We start from the raw sequence: 7,482 nt of genomic DNA, 5'->3' as shown, positions 1-7,482 counted from the left end.
TCATTTAAGCGTGAGTATTACCTTATAATCCCATGATCACTCATGTCCGTGGGCGATGTGGGATTTGCCTAGGGTGTTACAAATTTCGTAAAAAAATTTTTAAAAAATAAATATTTTTTTTTAAGTTTTATTACCTTTAGATTTTTAGACTCTAGTCACAACTTTTAGTATTAACTTTAGTTTTGCCATAGTTATTTTTATACTTTTAGATTTTTAGGCTTTGTCGTAAAATCCCTTAAGTGCTTTTTCTTTATACTAAGATTTAGGTGCCTTAAAATTTTACTACGCCCTGTTAAAATTTTAGTATCCTTTTAAGTAATTCCCGTTTTTCGTTTAGAATCCCTTTTTAATTTTTTGACGAGCTACAATTTTCTTATTTTTCGACCTTTTATTTTTCGACATTTTTCGACGCGCTCTTTTTCTTTCTTATTTCTCGACGCTCTAGTTTTTAGGACATAGATTTTTATTTCAAAATTTCGACGAAAAATTGTTTTAAGTGGTTAAATTGATAGATATCCAAAATTTTCTGGTTCGTAGTAATAGTTGGATTTGTTAGTGGCGAGTTGTGGGCTTCCGATTTAAAGGGTCCTGTCTACCTGCTGCATCTATTGGCTATTCGAAACGTGGGCAAAATCAGAAAAGTCTATTAATTTGATAACTTATATAATTTTTATTTTTATAACTAATAGGATATTCAGTGAATGCACCGAGCAAAACGTTCACCACCTTTCATACGTTCACCACCTGTAACTCGATCAAGACATCTAGCCAATATTATCGCCATTGATTTTTCTTTAGAATCGTCATCCAGTTGACCAAGTACTCCAATTCAAATTTCCGATAATTCATTTTTTGAACCCGACCTCAGAATTGAGAATTCGGAGGATATTCAAGGACAATTCCAAGATCCTGAACCACTAATCATTCCTCCTGAACCACAAACCGTTAAATCAGAATTCTCTAGTGATTCGTATTCAACAAATTCAATTATGGAAGTAACTGAACCTCTAAGTATGGAAGATCGAATGAGAGCCACTTGCACAGGCCAAGGACACGCTATTATTAAGCCAGACATTAATGCGCCAGATTATGAAATCAAAGGACAAATTCTACACATGGTAACTAATCAATGCCAATATAGTGGTGCGCCGAAGGAAGATCCAAACGAACATCTTCGAACCTTTAATAGGATTTGTACTCTATTCAAAATCAGAGAAGTTGAGGATAAACAGATCTATCTCATGTTATTTCCCTGGACTTTAAAGGGAGAAGCCAAAGATTGGTTAGAATCGTTACCTGAAGGGGCGATTGATACATGGGATGTTTTAGTTGAAAAATTTCTTAAACAATTCTTTTTGGCATCTAAAGCCGTGAGACTTCAAGGAGAAATTGTTACGTTCACACAAAAGCCAAATGAAACTCTATATGAAGCGTGGACAAGATTTGGAAAGTTGTTGAGAGGATGTCCTAAGCACGGTTTAGATACTTATCAAATAGTACAAATATTCTACCAAGGTATTGACATCACTACACGAAAATACATCGATATAGCAGCTGGTGGTTCCATTATGAAGAAAACCGCAACCGAAGCTCACAAAATCATTGATAACACAGCCTCCCACTCACATGAGTGGCACCAAGAAAAAGATATCTTTCGTTCATCTAAAGCGGCTAGAGCCGATTCTAGCCATGACTTTGATTCCGTTTCCGCAAAAATAGATGCTTTCGAGAGACGAATGAAAAAGATGACTAAAGATATTCATGCAATACGAATCAGTTGTGAGCAATGCGGTGAACCACACTTAACGAAAGATTGTCAAATTGAGCAAACGATGGAACAACGTGAGAATGTTTCCTACATGAACCAAAGGCCGGGAAATAATTATCAAAATAATTATCAACCGCCAAGGCCAAACTTCAATCGAAATCAAAACATTCTTTACAATCCAAATGGACCCAATAATAACTCGTACAATCAACAAGGTCTGAATAACCAACCAACTCAAAACAACACTTTCAATCAACAAAGACCTAGCTTGTATAAACCACCACAACAAACCGAAGAGAAAAAGCCAAATCTGGAAGAAATGATGGCAAAGCTAATGGAATCTCAAACACAGTTTATTACATCTCAAACCCAAGCAAATGAGAGGTTTGATCAGTCATTAAGAACTCAACAAGCTTCCATTTTGAATCTAGAAAAACACGTAGGTACTCTTGCTAGCATGATGAGTGAGAGGGAACAAGGAAAGCTACCGAGTAATACTGAAGTAAATCCTCAGAATGAAAATGTTAACATGGTTTCAACGAATTCTAAAAAACCAACACCAGAAGATGGGAAGGTTTTAGATGTGAGTAACAACGAAGAAGTTACACCACCATCACCCGAGTATGTAAAGCCAGTGGTGGCACCATACAGACCACCCATCCTGTTTCCAAGAAAAGGAGTTGAGTATGAGGAAGTAATTGGTAATAAAGTTTGTGATACCTTTAGAAAGAAGAAGAATAATAAGAAAGTACAAGAAACTAAAACCGTAAAGATAAACCCGGTAAAGACAGTTCCACCAAAACCTCTACCTAGGGTAGGTGATCCTGGTGAATTTATTGTTCCTTGTCTACTTAGTGATTGTGTCATGTATGATGCACTAGCAGATTTAGGTGCGAGTGTGAGTGTTATGCCTCTTTCATTATATAAGAGATTAGAAGTAGGTGAGTTAAGTCCAACAGAGATGAGTGTCCGACTCTTTGATCAAACTATTAAACACCCAGTTGGAATTGCTGACAACCTACCCGTTCAAGTAGGTAATTTAACCTTTCTAGTAGAATTCATTGTCATTGACATAGAAGAGGACTTAAACATTCCTCTAATTTTAGGTAGACCATTCTTAGCGTCCACCGGGGCGTTATTTGATGTAAGAGAGGGTAGAATGACACTTAGTAATGATGAAAAATCGATCACCTTTGTGAGTCGAAAGTCTAAATCTCCACCAACCAAAACCGTTGAACCAACAAAAACGATTGATAAGAACCATATTGTTTTACCAATTCCAACGGTAGTGCTTAACAATAATAAAACGCCAAAGTGTGGGAAAGATGAAGCAACACCTAATGATGACCTGATAACAAAGAACCCCGTTGTTGATACAAAATAAATGACCCCGTTATTAACAGTTCAATGAAGAAACTTTATAAACGGGTTTACGATGCTAGAATTAAGGGGAACTTTAAGTTATGTAACCGGTTAGTATCCAATCTGTCACCTAAAGAAAAGGCGAAACTAGTTGAATTTGTGGATAATACAAAAGAAGCCGGCCACTGGCTTAAAGCAAAAGTCACAGATATGCAAGTTGATTATGGTCCAAGAGAAATTGACGATGAAGTTAATCAAAATTTCAACATCACAGCTACCTAAGTGTGGGGAGACTCAAATGTTCTAAAAAGAAAATGCTGTCTAGAGTTAGTTGTTCTGTTCTTGTGTCGTTCCGAGAATGAAATCCGATTGGTCTTTTCCACTAGCAGACACTAAAGAACTAGTTTTCTCCCCCCATACTGAATTTGTTTTTGTTTTGTAGGTTTTATATGAAATTAATATGCTTTTTAAATTTAAGTTTTGTGTGATTTTAAAAATAAAAATTTACTTTATTTAATTAAGTTTTAAAAAAATGATTTCTAAAATTCGTCGTGAGTTAAACACTAGGTCATTGAACCGAAATTGCTTTACCCGAGGGCGGGACGACAAATTTTGTTATCATTATTTTTAATTTTATTGATTTAAAGTATGCCAAAAAAATATTAGATTTTATAAAATTTTAAAAGTGGGGTAATATACCAAACTTCAAAAATATGTATATATGTTTGTAGTTTATCTTATGTACAAAACAGGGTAAAACAACGCACTTTAAAAGACTGTCATTAAGTTCAGCAAAAGCTACTAATTTTGACGACAAGACGCAAAATATCAAATGTGAAATAACAACAATATGTTTGCAAACTCGGTAATTTTAATCATTTTTCTACACTAATCACCCTCATGAATTTAAATTTTTACTGATTTCTTGCAAATGAGGGCATTGCAAGATCTCAAGTGTGGGGAAGGGTTATAAATTCTCTCGGGTTTACACTTGGTTTAATTGCCAAATTTTGTGAAAATTTGAAATTTTTTCAAATAAATGAATTCAAAATCATGTTTATACATATTTATGAACGATAAAACTAGGTGATACTACCGAAATTATTGTTACCTTGGAAATGACATAAATTGAGAAACAACCCAAAACACTTGAATTCATTTAAAATGGAATAGAGGAGAATAAAAAGGCAAAGAAAGAAATAAATAAAAGCTGAGTGTGGGAAGAATTCACCAAGTTCTTTAAAACATATATCACATATCTGTACAATCTTATTGCAGGTACTTTTGTTTTGGACTAAACTAATCAGTTTTACCCGATTTATTGTAATACATTTGAAAGAAAGATGGATCTACACGATGAATCAATTCCATCATTAAAAGGAATTAAGTCTTCCGAAAAAGACACGCGCTTCTTGATTTAGGTCAGGAAGTTGTCGTCCAGACCAGCTGTAGGTTGACGAAAAATCAAGAAAAGTCATCTCTAAAATCAGCAGGAAATCCACGGACCCCAGCATCAAACAGGGTCGCCATGTGGTCAGACTTATCCTAACCATGAGAGGATCTGTCTCGTAAAATGGGGAGGACGCCGTGCAAATTAGCTTGATAAGACTAATGAATCAGACCCCCAGTAAGGATAATCTCCTTAAAGATTAAAAATCAGCTTTTAAACCTGATATCACTCAATCCTTGAGATTGAGCTTAAAGATTGAGAATTACAAACTCATGGAATTCGATGATATCTAAACTCGAACTTGAACGAGAAAATATTTTGATCAAATTACAAACCGATTTGTTTTCTGAAAACCTATTTTCAATGCGTTCATTACCATTGAACGTAAAATCCTAGGAATTCACCTAGAATTCATTAGGTCACCTGAACTAAATCGGGTGTCAACCGTAAGAACGGTGGTTGCATAGCATGGTCGGAGACAGGACCTTGTGCCAGACCGAAAAATCATAGGGTGATCTTTACTATTGCTCCTACAAAGGATAGTATTTGCATCCGACACGTTTTAGACTATGATTAACTGCATGTTATTAGACATTGCCTTAACAATTTCTTGTTCATCGCTTTCCTTTACAACCGGACGGTAGTTTACCGAAAGGTAATATACGGAGCAAGTATACTGGACGTGTTGCTTATTAATACAAGGTTAGCAAGTGGGTGACACAAAACCGCAAGTTTTGAGCTAAAATTTTAAAATCTGAAACCCACAAAACCCACAAAAACATTTTGCAACACCGGTGAAGGGTTATTCCTGAAAACTTATCTTGGGTAAAAGCTAGAATGAAATTTTCAAAAGATCAAATATTCTCATAAAGATCCAATTTCCTTAAAGGATCTACATTTTCATAGTCATGTGGGACTGTAAACCATAATGTTACTATCATTGTTTATACCGCCGTATCAAAATCACTGATGTATAAAGTGTGAGAAAAAAAATGTGATTCGAGTGAAGTGTTATTTTATTTCAAGTTCTGTATTGCTTGAGGACAAGCAACGTTCAAGTGTAGGGATATTTGATAGTGCTCCAAATGAACATATATTTAGGCACAATATCCTTCCAATATGTAAAGTTTTCAGTTGCAATTGTTCTATTTTCAAGTAATATTCATTTAAATAAATAAGTGCGAAAACAAAAGAAGAAAACAACGATTTCAAGACGCAAATGACCAAAAAGCTAAAAAGTACAAAGTACGATTCAAGTGGTTCAATTTATTGATGAGAAACGTCTCAAAATTACAAAAGTACAAGCCGCAAAACGCGAAGTACAAGATATTAAATTATACGAAAAGGCGTTCGAAAATCCGGAACTGAGACATGAACCAACTTTCAACGCTCGACGCAACGGAGCTGAAAGTAAAAGTCAACTATGCACAAGAATATAATATAATATTTAAATAATTCATAATAAGAATAATAATAAATAATAAAAAGTTGTTAATTAAGCATAGTTAAAGGGTCATAAGTGAAAATTTTAAATCAATAATTCGCAACGAGATATTATTGATTCAACTTTGAATGGTAGCCAGCTAACATTCTACCTACAACAGTATCAATCATTTGCCTATAAAAGCAGGGCACGGAGTAATGAAGAAACTACACCTTTTTCTTTTCCTTTCTCATATCATATACGATATATATATTTATATTTATATTTATATTTTATAATTATAATTTTAATTTAAGTTTAATAATAATTGGGTTATTGTAAGAATGTTTTACGGGTTTTAAATCGAAACTCTGTCCGTGTAACGCTACACTATAAATAATCATTGTAAGTTATGTTCTTCCTTTTTAAATTAATGTCTCGTAACTAAGTTATTATTATGCTTATTTAAGCCGAAGTAATCGTGATGTTGGGCTAAATATTAAGATTGGGTAATTGGGCTTTGGACCATAATTGGGGTTTGAACAAAAGACCGACACTTGTGGAAATTAGACTATGGACTATTAATGGGCTTTATATTTGTTTAACTGAATGATAGTTCGTTAATTTAATATAAAGATTTACTATTTGACGTATCTATAAATAACCACATACACTCGATTGGATACGATGGGCGAGAAATTTATAAGTACTAATAATTGTTCATTTGACCGGACACGGGGATGGATTAATATTCAATGGACTCATTAAAACAGGGGTGGATTACATACAAGGAAAATTGGTGTAATTGTTAACAAAGTATTAAAGCCTTGTTACAGTTTAAGTCCTCAATTAGTTGGAATATTTGACTTCGGGTATAAGGGTAATTTGTCGAGGATACTCGCACTTTATAATTATGGCCGATGGACTGTTATGGACAAAAACCAGATAGACGTATCGAATAATCCAGGACAAAGGACAATTAACCCATGGTAATAAATTAAAATCAAAACGTCAAACATCATGATTACGGAAGTTTAAATAAGCATAATTCCTTTATTTTATATATCATCGTACTTTCATTTATCATCATTTTATTTATCGTACTTTAAATTATCGCACTTTTATTTTTACGCTTTATTTATATTTTTAATTATTGCACTTTTATTTGTTGTCATTTACTTTACTCTTTAAAAAAAGTTATATTTATATTTAATATTTTGCATTAGGTTTTAACTGTGATATAAGTCTCAAAATTGACAAACCGTCATTAAACGGTAAATCCCCCCAAAGTTACCTATAATTACTATATATTACTAAATCTAGTTTAACTACTTAATTAACTAATTTGACCTAGTATGACACACAATAATAGTGTCCACGGATCGACCTCCCGGACTTTACCTTAACTATATTATTACACGATAGGTATACTTGCCTTTTGTGTTTTAGTTTAATTTAAGTGATTTCCTGTAGTAAATA

The sequence above is a fragment of the Rutidosis leptorrhynchoides genome, chromosome 2, assembly GCF_046630445.1.
Source record: "Rutidosis leptorrhynchoides isolate AG116_Rl617_1_P2 chromosome 2, CSIRO_AGI_Rlap_v1, whole genome shotgun sequence".
Classification (NCBI taxonomy): Eukaryota; Viridiplantae; Streptophyta; class Magnoliopsida; order Asterales; family Asteraceae; genus Rutidosis; species Rutidosis leptorrhynchoides.
Note: the sequence above shows the minus strand (reverse complement) of the source record.